Raw genomic sequence first — 16866 nt, forward strand, 5'->3', positions numbered from 1 at the left:
GCCATGAACGTTGCTTTCTTTAAAAATAAGCATGTGTATTGTCCTTAATACTTTGGGGACAATTGCTAAACAAGTAACCAGAGCATATGCAACTTACAACTAGTATAAGAAAAATCCATCTATTCAATGAAAAGCAGGAATAAACAAAAATAATATGATAAATATATAATTGTCAGAAAGGCATCAGAAATATGAACTAATGTAATAAAGTTAATACAAGTGAAATAAATTCACAAATTAAAATTGTAACACTCAAGTTAGATGAAAATAAAGAGTACCAACATGTTATCTACAAGATATATATTTAAAAGTAAAAAGATAAAGAAGAGTTTAAAATCAAGAGATAAATGAAGACATTCAAGAAATTTTGAATCAGTTTTTAATATTAAAAATAGACAAGGACATATGAAAAGTATATGACACCAGAAAGACTGGTATACCCAAAGAAGAGTGAATCTCTAAAGTGTGTGTGTGTGTGTGTGTGTATGAGTATGTGGTGTGTGTGTGTGTGAGTGTGTGGTGTGTGTGTGAGAGAGAGAGAGAGAGAGCATGAGAGTGAGAGAAAAAGAAAATGGTTACAATCATGTGTGTGCAGGAATAGCAAAGCAGCAGACAATTATAGGAAAACAATTAATATCACTTCAAATAATGCTCTTTCTGTCTGACATAATTTATTCTCTCTCTACTGAAGTATTCTTATTAGTATATAAAATTTCTAGATGTCCCTTCCCCTTTAGCTACCTCTCCTTATCTTTGGTCCCACTTATAGCAAAAGTCTTCCAAAAGTGGGGCTAACAGCCCTGCCTCCCATCTCCTTCCTATCTCTCTTGAACCCCTCCACTAGCATCTTAGCTCCATCTCTCTACCACAACTGCCCCTTCCCAGGTCTCCAGTTACTTCCACAGTGCTGTCAGGGATACATTGTAAATTCTCATATTTGGCAAAAGTTGGTCATTCTTTGAAACAATTATGCCACTTGACTTCCAAGACATTCAATAACTTTCCTTTCAGTACCTTGGCTGTCCTTTTCTTTGCTGGTTCCTCCTCTTCCTTCTATGTAAACTAGAGCTCATCCCCTGAGCTTTTATCTCTCTACAAGCCTCATGACCTTAAATATCACCTGTTTGCTAAAAACTTCAATTTCTGTTACCACCTCCCACCTCTCCTAGATCTGAATTCTTATGTGACATCTCTACTTGCATATCCCCAAATCACTCCACATTAACATTTCAAGCATTAAACTCCTAGTCTATATCCCTAAACCTGCTTCTCCAAGAGTCTTCCCCTTTCAGGTAAATATCAACTATATTCTTCCATTGCCGTAGGACAGAACTTTTGATTCTTCTTTGTCCCCTCTCTTTCTCTCATACCATGATGACCAATACATCAGTAAAGTCTTTTTCCCTTACCTTCAAAATGTCTCCTGATTCCACCTACTTCTTACCACTCTTATGACTCCTATCTTCATCAAAAGATCATGATATAATCTCTCACCTAAAGTATTACAATGACATCCCTACTTGCTTCCATAAAATCTACTCTTACCTCAATACCCACCGCAGTCCTTTTAATAACTAGGTCAGATCATGGTACTGTTTTCCTCAGAATTTCCCAAAAGGTTACTGGCCTCCAATAGTACACACCAAAACCTCACAATTTCCTCTGTGATTCAGTATTTTCATTTCTGCTCTGGTATTTACTCTTACCATCCTGGACTCCTGCTGTTCCATACACATTCATCAGGGTTTTTGTACTTATAGCTCCCTCATGATGTAATGTTTTTGTTTTTGTTTTTTTTTAACTAGATATCCATATATATTTTTTCTGGTCATTTTTCAAATACCATCTTCTCAAAGGGCACCATTTGGTATATGCAGTTTCCTACAGATCGATTTATTGGAGGACACAGTATACTGACTGACCTGAGCAAATAGCTTGGTTATCTAACCACAGCTCACTTTAAAGCCCTTCCCTTGCTGCATCTGTCAATTCCAAAGCATATCACAAATTTGCCCAATCTCAGTGAATTTTGCTCCTTGGGAAATCTATCATAAACCATTTTTGCCCACACCCCAGGAGCCCTATAAATATCCCACTTGACTTTTCCTTCAGAAACACTAAAGCTCAAAAAGTGGCATTCTCCTTTGCTGCCATCAGTTCACATCACCTTAATTTTTCTTTATTGACAAGGTGTCTGGTGATATTTTGGAAAGTTCATCAAAGGATGAACTCTTGTTTCCACAACCAAGTGAGAGTCTATATAAGAAGAGAAATATAAACTCAAAGAACTTACTGATATTAATACAAAATTTCTAGGTAAAATATTATCTAGACATATCTTTCTACTTATTAAGCATAATTTAGCAATAAAAAAATTATAAGGCTGGGTGCTGGTGGTTCACCTGTAATCCTAGCTACTCATGAGGCAGAGATCAGGAGGATCACAGTTCAAAGCCAGCCTTGGGCAAATAGTTCTGGAGACCTTATCTCAAAAAAAAAAAAGTCACAAAAAAAGGACTAGTGGAGTGGCTCAAGTGATAAGATCTCCTGCCTAGCAAGCATGAGGACCTGAGTTCATACTCTAGTAAAAAAAAAATTATCAATAGAGCCATCCCATCTCCCAAAAGGAGATAATTTCATGATTAGCTTAACTGATCCAAATGTTATTATGATTTCAAAAGAAAACAAAGATAAAACTTGGAGGACAGGGGTGTGGCTCAATGGTAAAGTGCTTGCCTAGCTTGTGTGAGGCCCAGGATTCAATCCCCAGCATCACAGAGAGAAAAACAAAACTAGGAATAGATCCTTAACTTGATTAGTCCTGTCCAACACTTCTCTTCAAGAATTTCTTTTAGGATTATAAATTAAGATAAGCCTGCTCGGGATCACTTCTACTGTTCAATATTGGCCTGGAGCAGAGGTAAAAAGAAGTATTGTAACTGTGAAACCAAGCTCATTGCTCACCATTCGGAAAGGTCAGCAACTCAAGGAAAGTTGTTGGGGCAAGGAAAAGGTTTTATCTGCAAAGATGGCAAACCAGAAGGCAGAGGTTGTTGCCAACAACTACCATTTTGCTCAGAGATTGTTTCAAGCACAAGACTCATTAGGGAGCTATAGGGGAGCAGATCAAATGGGTGAGTGCCAGGTGTAGTTACAAATTCCAGGGTAGTTAAGGTAGTCTACTTTCCTAACACATGGGCTACTATAACCTTTAGGTCACCAGATGTCTGGTTCTGTAACTCCTAACAACAGTTACTAATTAGAGAGTTACTCGTCTCTTTTTAGTTCCTTTTACCAGAGATAGTTAATTCTGCAGTTAATTATTAAATAAAAAAGGTATCATCTCTTTGGAGACTAGGGAATGACAGCAAAAGGCTACTTTTCCCAGATGACAGGGAGAAATAACATTCTCTGGAGAGTACTTGTGAACCTGTTAGGTTACTTCTAGCAAAACTAGTGGAAGACTAATCGTGTGTCACTCAGCTGTGACTTTCCAAATTAGTGATAAAAAAATCAATTTAAAACAAGTATAGCTAGAGGGTTTATTTAGATTGGGTCCTTCCATTAATGTATTACAATTGGGCAGGAAGAGACAGGCTGCCATTATTTGCAGATATGATCATCTATAAAGAAAAGCAAAGAGCACAAAACTACTAGATGTAGTTAAGATTGATCAAGGAAGTTGTCAGGTACAAGATCAGCTTTTAAAAAAAAAAATCAATGTTTCTTCACACCACCAATAACAAAACAGGAAACAAAATCAGAATAAACACCTTTCAAATAGAACAACTATAAATTTATCAAAAAAAAATCATAGCTTTCATGAAGAAAAAAATGCTTTTATTAAGCAATATAAAAGAACATCTGAATAAATGAGGAGCCAAGTCCTTGACTGCAGATAAAACAACTTACTATTTTTAAGATGCCGTATTACCCAAAGTAATCTTTAAAGATACTGAAATGTAAATCAAACTTCCAGCAGGATATGTTATTTAAAAAAAAATAAAAGGCAAGTCGAAGAACTGGCCATGGTAGCTCATGCCTGGAATCCCAGCACTTGAAGGACTGAGGCAGGAGGATCACAACTTTCAAGCCAGCCTGGGCTACATAGTAATGAGATCTGTGGAAGGGAGGGAGGGAGGGAGGGAGAGAAGAAGGAGGGAAGGAAGAAAGAAGGAAGGAAGGAAGGAAGGAAAGGAAGGAAGACAGGGAGGGAGGGAAGAAGACAAACTGATTCTAAGATTTACTGGGATGAATAAAGGTCCTTGAAGAGCTAAAAGAACTCTTAAAAAGGAAGATCAAAGAAGAGGACTCATGAGTTTGGGAGCCAGACCATAAGTTTTTGAGAGCTGGTGCAAACTCATTTATTTGTTTGTTTTTATAACTCATAAAAAGAGGGGGTAGAGGAAGGAGGACTTGTTCCTTTTATTAACAATAAAGGAAGTAGAGTCAAACACATTCTATTCCTTTCTCGTCTTGAGAATATAATCTCCAAAAGAAAACAACACATGCAAATAGAACACTTTACTGAGATTGGGTGATATATAGCAGAAATATTGTAAGCAATATTCTAATCTGCTCCTTTTGGAATTTGGTATGCTTGTTTAGAAAGAGACAGCATAACTCAGTCAATAGGAAAATTCAATAAACTTAGTAACACAGTGGAAACCTTAAGGCCTATAGCTTGCTAATGTATTTATAACAGGTTGTTTTTCTTCTTTCATTTTCTCTATCCATAAAATGGGAATAACAATTCCTACCTTCCTGGCACAACCCTTGAGGAAATTGATGAAGATAATGCTACATAAATGCTTATTTTAAATCACAGACAAATGGTGGTAGAACAAAACTCTGGCAGAATTCCCAGTGCTCTGGGGATAAATGCATTGCATATGAAAAAGTTATTTTCTGTGTTGCAAAGAATACCACTGCAAGCAATCAACGTGGAAAAAAACATGAATTTTTTTCTCTGCTCTTTGGTTAACTTGGTCATCTCTACCTGCAGCCATGAGCTGCTAATGTTCCAAGTAATAACTCTTCTTGTCTTGCAGATTTTCCCAGGAGAAAATGAGTATGCCCTTAAAAATCATATTAGAGGTTATATTGAAACAAGTGGATCCCATCTGCTAAAGAGTAAACATTCTGCACTTGATCTTAGCCAAAAGGCTGAGAAGCGATAAGAGAGTAAACATTCTGAAGAAAATTGTACTTATTTAAATAACCATTAGGCGTCATGGAAATTAAGCAATATCATCCAGCTTGATCTTATTTAGTGATTTCCTTCAAAGCCTGTATTCTGTGATATGTCCTGGGTTTTTGTGAAATGTGCAATTAGAAACTGATGGCAGAGGGCTAGGAACAGGCACTGAAAAAGGTTCAGGAGGACAGGGCCAAGATTTCACATCACTATTGACACTGATTTTGACATTCAATATTAGGTATTCGGGGTTCTCAGGGCAATTGTTCCATTTGTGCGATTGTGAATAAGGCCCAGAAAAGTGCATGGATACAAAGAGTAGAGCCAGCAAGAGGCAGAAATGGAGGGCAGAAACTAAGAGTAAACACTTTTATTGGAGGATGGAGTGTTAGCCTTCTGCTTGGGCAATTCTAGTAACTTCAAGGGTGAGGAACTCCAACAATCCCATAAATTGCAGGTGCAAAGACTGCTTTATATTCAGACAAATCTTTTCTTGATATCAAAGTTGCTCTAAAGCCTCCCTAGCAGAGCTGGTAAAGAAAGTCCTTCCTGATCAAGCTCCCATTGTTCCTCTATAGTCCCAGTCCCAGTCATCCAGCACACGTGCACTTCTTTGTCTGTGTCTCTTATTTCTGATTGGAATTGCCCTTTTCACTACTTCCAAATCCTTCCATCTTCTAGACAACTCCTACTTATTGTTTTGGTCTCCGACAGCAGTTCCTAGGCAGCCTTTCTGGCCCTTGTCCACCACCCAGGCAAAGCCCTTCAGTGAGCTCTTCAGTAGCTCTCTGTGCTACCTCCTTGAAGAATACTCATCTTCCTTGATTACCTATTTACCTATTATTGAAGGTAGCTATTTAGATGGTTCCCCTGCCAGACGAGCCGCACGCACTAAGAGGAGGAGCTACTCTTCCTAATGTATCCCTAGCATCTTATACATAGTAAATTCCCAATACTTAACTGCCAAACGTTGAATGTGGATAGAGGGCTAGCTCAGGTTTTGGAATTAGATAATTTTGTCTTTGAATCTTTACTCTGACACAAAAATTGGTCAAGAGAGTCCTCTTTTCTGTAAAACTGCACAAACAGAGATGATGTGCTGGTTGTGGTGGACATTATGTATAAAGATACAGCTCTCTCATGATGGCTGACATGTGGCATAGCAAATGACAGAATGACAGTCATTTTGGCACTAATATTATTAAAAATGGCTACTATCAGATTGAAATTTGTCTCTGTGTTTTATAACCTCTATTTATTTAGGTCCTAAATTACAGATATTGCCATAAATACATAAGCCTTCTTAAAATTACCCTTTAAAGGAAGTTCATTCAGCAGGTTTATGCATTTTTATTGTGCAACAATAATCCATATTTTGGTTTCAATCATCAATAAATCACAAGGGGTCTTGCTTACAGAAAAAAATACACAAAAACAAAGAATAGGTATAAGAGAAACCGAGAAATAGAATCATAAAAGAATTCAGATTTTGAAATGTTATATCCATGTTCATAATACTAGAAATCTTTAAACTGTTTTCTCAAGGTTTAAAGAGACCATTTTTACCATGTGATAAAAGTGAATTTAAACTTAAATTTAGAAATAGTAGACGTGTGTTAACAAAGACAGCAATTCAAAAGGTTAGCTTCCAGCAAAGTCAAAGTGGAGAACTCACAGCATTTTCTGTACAAGTTAGAATGGTTATCACCTGACTTAGGCTGTCCTTCTCCATCAATATTCAAGGAAAATACACTGTCCAAGCATAAGATTATTGATCAGTTGCTTAAAATGTACAGTGGGACTTGCCATTTCAAAGCACTTCAAGGAATCTATTTCCTTAAATAGATTCTTGTGTTTGTTTTCTTCTTGTTGTGTTTCTGTTAAGGAGAAATTCTCTATCTCTGTTTTGTCTTAGCCATAGCAAGCTACTTTCTAGCAGAAAGTATGTAATTATATTCAGTCTTCCAGTTTATAATTATATCAATTATATCATAATATAATTGATTCTTCTGTAATTATATCAATAATATAGTCTTGAGCTCAGTGGCAGGGGCACAAACACTGCACTTCCTAAAAGGTACATTTTTTCTATTAGGATGCTTATAAATGACAGATTCAAAGAATAGAAATATAAACTTGAGCAAGAAGATTGTCTCAAGCAGGCTGTAGGACATGAGAAATTGCTAGTTAAGCCATAAAATGAGTCCAGGGCCAAGACAAAAGGGCCTCATGTAGAGGTAACTGCTCATTCCCACCTTCCTTTGTCTCCTTCTATAAACAAACTTTCCAAAGCAGACTTCCCCTGCTGCTCCTATCTAAACAACACTGAGTCTCTAACCCAGCACTGGCTCACCTATTAACACTAACACATTCCTTGTAACCTGATGCCCTGCACTGCCCTTTAAGAATCCTGTGAATTCATTGTTGGGGGCCCAGAATTATGAGTGTGAGCTCATCTGGAACCGCCAGCATAAAATAAAACCTCAGTTCTCCACTTCTCTGAGTATCACTTGGTTTCTCATCTGACAATATTTCCACAACATTTCTGGAGGCCCCAGTGAGATACCAACCGTTCTGGCCCCTTGAGCAACTGGCCATTGGCTGGACTGCACCAGAGTAGGGAGGGACTTGGGACTGAATGAGGCAGTATGCCACCCGATGGTATTCTGGGTCCTCCTTCACCCTGGAGTTCCAACCCTCTGAGTAGTCTTGACCTGACTGGACTCTAAGGAGAAGTGGACCAACTCTCCTGGCAATTTTGTCTGGACTCGGTAAGCCCCCCCAACCCCTGGGGAAAGTCAGCCCTCAGTCAGGTCCTATCCCACTGGGAGGAAGGAGAGTTTGATCAGCTCCTGGGAACCTCTGAGAGGAGTTCCACAGGTCAGAGACTTCCCCAAATGGTGTGAATGTGTGTGTGAATGAGCGCTTCAGGCTTGAGTTTGTGGCTCCATGGTTGAAAAGCTACAGAGTCATAATGGATCTGTCCTGCAGTTCCATGGTGATCCTCATACAGCTTAGGGCAGCATCGGGGCAACCTGAGCTAGAGTCACAAGGCTGACCCCGCCATTGATGCTAAGAGCACCTAAGTTTCTTTGTGACATGGCCAGGTAGACATTTGATTGGACACTTCTCTCGAAGGGGTTCCCACCTTTGTTTGTCTTTGCTCCACTGATGCAGTGGGGGAATACATAGGGTAGATATAGGGGACATCTCTAACTGCCATGGGTGGAAGTTCCGCAAAACCTACAGTCCTAGAGTGTATGCTTAAACATTTTAGGAAGGGATTCTCAGGAGATTATGGAGTCAAAATGTCTCCCAGAAGGCTGCACACACTGCATGGTTAGAATGGCTCACTTTGGAGTCAACTGGCCCCCTGAAAGTACCCTAGATTTTTCCACTGTCAGGGCCATTTAACAGATTATAATAGGAACTCCCAGACACCCCAACCAGTTCCCCTATATTGACTCCTGGCTTCAGGTACCTCAGACCATGCCCCCTTGGGTCCAATTCTGTGTCAACAAAAAGGAACAGAGCAGAGTTTTCATGGCCCAGGCAATGAAGCTTAAAGACCAGAAGCTGACCAAGCCTGTTCTGCAAGGGGATCCAGAAGATGAACTGCCTGTGCCCCTGATGTATATTCCCAGTGCACCCCCACCATCAGAGCAGCCAGTGCCACCTTTCCCAGACAGCCTGCCATCTTCAGTGAGTCCCCCTTAGCTCCATCAGCAGCTTCTCAGTCCCAGTGACATCCCACACCCATTCCTGGCTTGGAGTCCAAGTCCACAGCTCCTGAACCAACCCCTTCACTCATCCCAGGCACTGGCCCCTCAGGCCAGGGCCCTGAAAATGCCATTCTGTGAGGCACAAGGGCCCCAACAGATTGGTGCTGATGGCATGGTCCAGCCCAGGCACTCTATCTTCTATTACCAGACTTTCAGTACAACTGACCTCTTAAATTGGAGGAACCACACACCCCTCTATTCAGAAAAACTCCAGGCCATGGTCAACCTCCTAGAATCCATATTTCAGACCCATCAACTCATTTGGGATGACTGCTGACAGATCCTCCTGACATTTTTCAACACAGAAGATCAATGGCAAATTCTGACAGAAGGTTGCCGCTGGCTCCAAGGGCAGGCCCCAGCAGGAACCCTAGATGCACAAACTTGAGCAAGAGAGGTGGCCCCTAATATGCAGCCTACTTGGGACTTCAATACAGCAGAAGGATGAGGAATCCTCACTCCATATCGCACCACTCTCCTACATGGGCTCAGAGCTGGTGCTAAGAGACCTACCAACATGTCCAAAATTGTAGCAGTTATCCAGAAGCCAGAGTGAGGCCTTCTGAGTGATCCAGAAGCATCAAAAAACCAGCAAATAGTCAATATGGTGTTTGTGGCCTAGTCATATGCTGACATTTGCTGGAAACTTCTGAACTTGCAGGCTCTTCTGGAATGAATGCTACCCAGCTGTTAGAAATGGCAAATAAAGTCTTTGTAAACTGGGGACATGAGGAAAAAGGAGAAGCCAATAAAAGAATGAAAGCCAAGGTGTCCTTACTGGCTGCTGCACTGGGGAAGCCAGACCTGACCAAGCAGTCAGCTTCACCACGGAAGGGGAGACCTAGTGGAAGAATGAGACCAATGTGCCTATTGCATGGAGATTAGCCACTGGAAGAATGAATATCCCTGCTGCAAGGGACTAGCATTGGAGCCTAGCAAAATTACTCCAGGAAATAAGACAGGATGGCAACCCAAACCAGAAGCCCAGGACCTGATTAGCCTAGCAGGAATTTAGTCAGACTAGGGAAGACCAGGCTCCTTACTACTAGGCCCCCAAGAGCCCAAGGTCAAGTCCATGAAAGTGGGGGCCAACCAATGATCTTCATGGTGGACTCAGGCGCTAAGCATTCCATGGTCACTAAACCTGTGGCCCCACTCACTGAGCACAGGGCCACAATGGTCAGAGCCACTGGCACATAAACTGCCCAGCAGTTCTGCTGGCCCCCAACATGGACAACGAGGAGGGCACAAGGTGACTCATGAATTCCTGTATTTACCAGAATGCCCAATTCCTCTGCTGGGAAGGGACTTACTAACAAAGCTTAGAGCCCAAATCACGTTCACCCAGGGAGGGCCTACAAGCCTTACAGTGGGAGGACCAAATGCCCTCATCATGGCAGTGACCATGCCTACAGAAGACAAGTGACAACTCTACTGCCAAGAAAAGGGGGACCTGGTGAAGCCTATCTGCCTTCTAGAGGAGTTTCCTGATATTTGGGCTGAAAAAGGGCCTCCCAGCCTGGCTCGCAACCATGTGCCCATAATGGTAGATCTCAAACCTGGGGCTCTTCCTGTCAGACAGAGGCAATATCCAGTGCCATGGGAAGCACGCCTAGGAATTTAGACTCACCTACAGTGACTGAAGGGCACAAGGATATTGATTGAATGCCAATTGCCATGAAACACCACACTGTTACCCATCAAGAAGGCAGGAGGAGATGATTACCAGCCTGTCCAGGACCTCCGGGCAGTCAACAAGACCGTTTTCACACTGTACCCAGTTTTTCTTAATCCCTACACTCTCCTGAGCCTTCTACCACCACAAGCAAGCAGGTTCACCTGCCTGGACCAAAAGGACACTTTCTTCTGCCTCTGTCTGAGCCCAGTTAGTCAGCCTCTGTTTCCCTTTGCATGGGAAGACCCCCATACTGGAAGAAAAACACAAATGGCCTGGACCAGACTGCATTAGGGATTCAAAAACTCACCCACCTTGCTCGGAGAAGCCCTAGAGGCAGATTTGACAATTTTCCTAGAAGAAAATCCAAGCTGTACTTTGCTCCAATATATAGATGATCTGCTCCTGGTAAGCCATGACCAGGAGAAATGCTGGAAGGGGACAGAGGAATTGCTAGCCCAACTCTCTGAGGCAAGCTACAAAGTTTCCTGAAAAAAGGCCCAAGTTTGCCAGCAAGAGGTCCAATACCTCAGATTCATCATCACAGAAGGACAACGCACCGTGGGTCTGGAGAGAAAACAAGCTATCGGCTCCATCCATCAGCAGAAGACCAAAAGGGAAGTTTGACAATTCTTGGGAGCAGCAGAATTCTGTCACATCTGGATACCCAGACATTCAAGCCTGGCCAAATCACTCTACAAGGCCACAGCACGCTCTGGAAAGGACCCTCAAAACTAGGGATCAGACCAAGAAAAGGCTTTCCGGGAGATAAAGAGGCTGTTAACCAGCATCCCTGCACTAGGGCTGCCAGATGTAACACAACCATTCAATCTCTTCATCTGCAAGAAAAATTATACAGCTCTGGGGGTCCTCACCCAAACAGTGAGTCCATGGCAGTGGCCAGTGGCTTATCTGTTGAAGTGCTTAGACACAGTGGCCTCAGGGTGGCCTCCATGTCTCCGAGCCCTGGCTGCTACAGTAACCCTAATCAAGGAGGCCAGGGACAGGACATTAATGTTAAGGTCCCTCATACAATCATGGCTCTAATGAATGCGCAGGGTCATAAATGGCTGACCAGTTCCAGAATGGCCCATTACCAAGGACTACTATGTGAAAATCCTTGAGTCAGGCTTGAAACTGTACAAACTTTAAATCCTGCCATTTGCCTGTCAACAGAGGAAGGGCTCCCAGATCATGACAGTGAAGAGGTGATAGACAAAGTGTACTCCAGCAGGCCTGACCTAATGGATGCCCCCCTCTCAGATCCAGAACTCGAAACTCTTCATGGATGGAAGCAGCTTTGTCTAGGGCAAATGGCGAAAGGCCAGGTTCATAGTCACCACTGCTAATGACATCATAAGGCTGAAGCCCTACCGTAAGGATGGTCTCCACAATGAGCTGAACTTTGGGCATTGGTCCAGGCATTACCATATGCAAAGGGAAAGTGGGTGAACACCCTGCACATACATTGAGAAATATACAAGGAAAGAGGACTGCTGACAGCAGGGGAAAAGAGATTAAAAACAAAGGAGAAATCCTCCAACTGCTGGAAGCACTCTGGGAACCATCTCAAGTGGCTGTCATGTACTGCAGAGGCCACCAAAGGGGCACAGACTATGTCAGTAGAAGGACCCGCCTGGCTGACCAGACAGCAAGAAGAGCAGCAGAAGAGCTAAGCGCTCCTGAAGCGCCAAAGCAAACCACCAAACTTCTGTTGGCTCCGGAGCTGCCTCCCACCCTGAATCACACCAAGGAGGAAGAACAATGTGCAAAAGATGAAAAAGGAATAAAAGAAAAGGGAGGCTGGTAGAAGTTGCCTGACCAGGAACTCTTTGTCCCCAGTGCTGTAGAAGCCCCTCTGGTAAAACAACAACACGAGCTAACAAACGCACGTGGGGAAAACGGCCCTGGAAAACTACTGGACAAATACTATTTCATTCCCAAACTCCCCACCCTGTGCGCCCAAGGAAGTGCCAGATGCATCACGTGCACAAAACAATGCAAGTCAAGGGCCTAAGCCAAGCCATGGGGTACACACAGCAGGCACCATGCCTTTTGAAGACCTGGGAGTGGACTTCATAGAGATCAAGCCCTGTCTAGGATACCGGTACCTCTTGGTTCTCGTCTGCACTTACTCAAGGTGAGTTGAGGTTTACCCAACACACACAGAAAAAGCACGAGAGGTAGTAAAGGCCCTTTTAAGAGACATTATCCCCAGATATGGCTTCCCTTTTCTATCAGATCAGATAACGGACCAGCCTGGAAATCATTCAGGGCCTGGTTAAAATTTTAAAAATAAAATGGAAGCTCCATATAGCATATAGGCCTCAGAGTTCAGGGAAAGTAGAGCACATGAATCGAACCCTTAAAATTACCTTAGTTAAACTCTGCCAAGAAAAATAATTCCCTTGGATAGACATGCTACCATTAGCACTGCTCAGAGCACACTGTACCCCTAGACCCTCCAGATACTCACCCTTTGAGATTCTCTATGGCAGACCCCTTCCCATAATAAACAGTCTCAGAGGGGACCTCAGAAAAACTGGAAACCTACACATGTCCTGACATCTCCAGGCCTTAGGAAAAACCATACACCAAATTTCCCAAGAAATCTTAGAAAGAGCCCCAATCCCCATGAGTAACTGGGCCGATCCCTACCAACCCAGGGATATGGTATGGGTAAAAGACTGGTCTCTGATGTGTTTTTGCCTCCTGACTCTATTACATTTTAAAGATGTCTCATCTAGAAGCCAGGATGACTGTTCAGCTTGTGTAAAACCTCTCTCCTTCCAGGGAAAGTTACAATACCTGTCACCTGCATGCAGCACATCAACTTCTGAATGTACCAGAGGAGGGACAATTTACAATAAGGGAAAACTGACAGGCCTGACAGTGTCCTGCAAGAACAAAGGCACTATAGGCAGACTGTTTGCTAGCAGAAAGACAGGGACCCCGTCATTTTCTGGAACAACAAAATGACAGGGGGAGGAAATAAGCCTCATTATGTCTGGGCACCCTACTTGTCCATCCTGTCCCTTTCAGTTTACTAAGGGAAAATCCACAGATATAGAGAGGGCATCTGGAGGTGGTTACCTAGGTGGCTACAAGCCTATAAAAGACATTCATTTGTCACCACCACAACCCCCATTAAAGCTTCCTTCCAGGACAGGGAATTTTAACTTGGAACCCGAACTGTACAACCTGTTAAATGCAACTCACCACCTCCTTAATCTTACGAACCCACCATTGGTGGTGATTGTTGGCTCTGCCTGTCCTCAGGCCCCCTCCATTAGGTAGCAACCCCTGTGAGCCTCCTCAACCAGAGCGTACATGATGCTACTCCCAACTCTACCAGCACAAAACCCAAAGTAAGCAGTACACAGCTATCTCAGAGGGCCCCTAGTTGTATCTACAATTCAAGAAGATATTATCCAGCAGGGTAACTGGCTGCTAGCCAATGTGTCCAAATCCAAACCTGTACAGCCACCACCATTAGAAATACAGTTGACAGACTATGGTGCAGCAGCCCAGGAACCTTCTTTGTTTGTGGGACCCTTGCTTATCAGTGCCTGCCAGCTAACTAGAAAAGCATGTGCACATTAGCACTTCTCATTCCCCAGATAAGCACGGTGCCTAACAATCAGACCCTCCCTGTACCTTTGATGGCCCACATACATTCAAAGAGAGCTATCCAATTCATACCTTTATTAATTGGATTAAGAATAACAGCTGGACTAGGAAAAGGCATAGGAGGAATTACCTCATCAACATCCTACTATAATCAATTATCTGTGGACCTAACAAATGACATAGAATGAGTGGCTAGGTGACCATGCAGGACCAGCTGGACTCTCTAGCATCAGTAGTCCTCCAAAATTGAAGAGGGTTGGACTTATTCAATGCTGAAAAGAGGGGACTCTGCCTTTTCCTAAGTAAAGAATGTTGTTTTTATGTGAATCAGTTGGGAATAGTCAGAGATATGGCTCAGCAAGTACAGGACCAGGTCAAATGTAGAAGACAGGAATTAGTGAATTCCTGGAACAGATGGAACAGCATCTGGAATTGAGCCTCATGGCTACCCCCCTTTTCTGGTCCTCTTTTCATGCTCCTATTGGCACTGGTATTTGGCCTTTGCATTCTCAATGCTATAACTCACTTAGTTAGTTCATATATGGAGGCAATAAAGTTACAGCTCTTGGTAACCCAATATAAGCCTTTGGGACAGGAGGAACCTAATGTGATCCCTAAAATTTAGGGTCAATTCTTGTCCACAAGTAGGAAAAGCATTGAAAATGGGTGATGAACAAGAAGATTGTCTCAAGCAGGCTGTAGGACATGAGAAATTGTTAGTTAGACCACAAAATGAGTCTAGGGCCAAGACAAAAAGGTCCCATGTACCAATAACTGCCCATTCCCACCTTCCTTTGTCTCCTTCTGTAAACAAACTGTCCAAAGCAGACCTCCTTTGCTGCTCCTATCTAAACAACCTCAGGTCTGTAACCCAGCACTGGCTCACCTATGAACAACTAACACATTCCTTGTAACCTGATGCCCTGCACTGCCTTTTAAGAATCCTGTGAATTCATTGTTGGGGACCCAGAATTTTGAGTGTGAACTCATCTGGGACTGCCAGCATAAAATGAAATCTGAGTTCTCCACTTCTCTGAGTGTCACTTGGTTTCTCATCTGACAATATTTCCACAACAAACTGCGTGTATACAATGACTTGTTCTCACTGCTACTGTTGTTCAGAACACAGGGGCACAAATTGTCAGGGTTTGTTAAATTCATGATGCCATGTTAGCTTTCATGACTGTTACAAAATACCTGAGAAAAAATAACTTAAACAAAAGAAAAAATACTTTGGTTTCAGAAGTTTTAGTGCATGATTGGCTGGCTCCATTGCCTTAGACTTGAGGCAAGGCAAATTATTATGGCAATGGAAGATTGTGGCAGAGGAAAACCTGCTTACCTCATGGCAGTCAGGAAGCAGAGACAGTGAGGGGAAGGGTCCAGAGATAAGATGTACCCTTCAAAGTCTCACCTCCAAGTGATGCACTTCCTCAACTAAGCCCCACCTCCTAATAGCCCATGCACTTATGAACTCATGGATGGATTAAGCCATTGATAAGGTCAGTGCCCTCATGGTCATTCCACCCCTCAACAGCACCACCAACTAGGAATCAATCCTAAAACATGCAAGCCTTTTGTGGGGACACTTCATACCTAATCCATAATAGGTCACATTTGCCTCCTACCCTGATGAATCCCCTATTCATGGCACAGAGCTGATACCTAACATACATGTAGGAAATTGACCTGAAATGAGTTGTGTTGATTGATTTGGTCCACAATATGACTCTGCAACTTGCTTAAAGTCTAGTCCAAGTTATTTAACTTCTCTGAGCCTCTGTATTTTTATGGGCAAAGCTAAAATAATAGCATCTACTCTACTGCCTCTCATTGAGGATTAAAATGAGATGGCACATAGAGCAATTAGTGCAGTACCAAGAAGAGTTGGTGCTCAATATATAAGACAACTTGAACTGGCCATGGACCCTCTGGGCCCTGTTTCCAAATCACAGACTAAGTAAATGAAACATATTAGAAATTACATACAAGCAATTGTGACCATCCCACCCAGCTGAAATGGGTAATACTGGAATAAAATTTTAAAAATGCTAAGCTCAGCCTCCATTATATTTGGCAATCAGAGTATTCATTTAAATCTTACATAGAAATGAACCATAATTTACACTCTAGAATATCTGCTTTGCACACTTTCAACTCCTGGCCTCAAAGTTTAGATAAAGTGGTCTGTTGCATTCGTACCAATCCTTTTGTGGAATTTCACTTTACTGGTAACACTCTTCAGGAAGAAGAAAAGCATCAATAATTTTAAAAACCTCATATATAATAAAGCAAGTATAATGAGACTATGAGCTTTGAAATAAAAGACCGGTGTTCAAATCCTAGCTCCAATGATAAATTTCTGGGTACCATTAGGTGTGATAATCTTTCTAAGCCTCTTGTTTCCATCTTTAAATTGGGAGTAATAACTAATTATTGCTTGTTGAAAGCAGTAAATAATGTATTTCACACATGTGTGTAATAGACCAGACTTTGTACCTGCCCAATAGTAAGTGCTTCATAACTATTCCCTAACATCACCAACAGCAACACTGAAATATGGTAGATCTCAATTGGTGAGA

At 42.2% G+C, this 16866-nt stretch overlaps 1 long non-coding RNA gene across 1 annotated transcript in view; it reads right to left on the reverse strand.

Moving 5' to 3' along the window:
* The window catches only part of LOC141410727 (uncharacterized), a 134471-nt gene that overhangs the window by 48840 nt on the left and 68765 nt on the right, over positions 1 to 16866 (reverse strand). The gene's annotated exons all lie outside the window — the stretch shown is intronic.

This window comes from Castor canadensis, chromosome 9 (genome assembly GCF_047511655.1).
Source record: "Castor canadensis chromosome 9, mCasCan1.hap1v2, whole genome shotgun sequence".
Taxonomy (NCBI): Eukaryota; Metazoa; Chordata; class Mammalia; order Rodentia; family Castoridae; genus Castor; species Castor canadensis.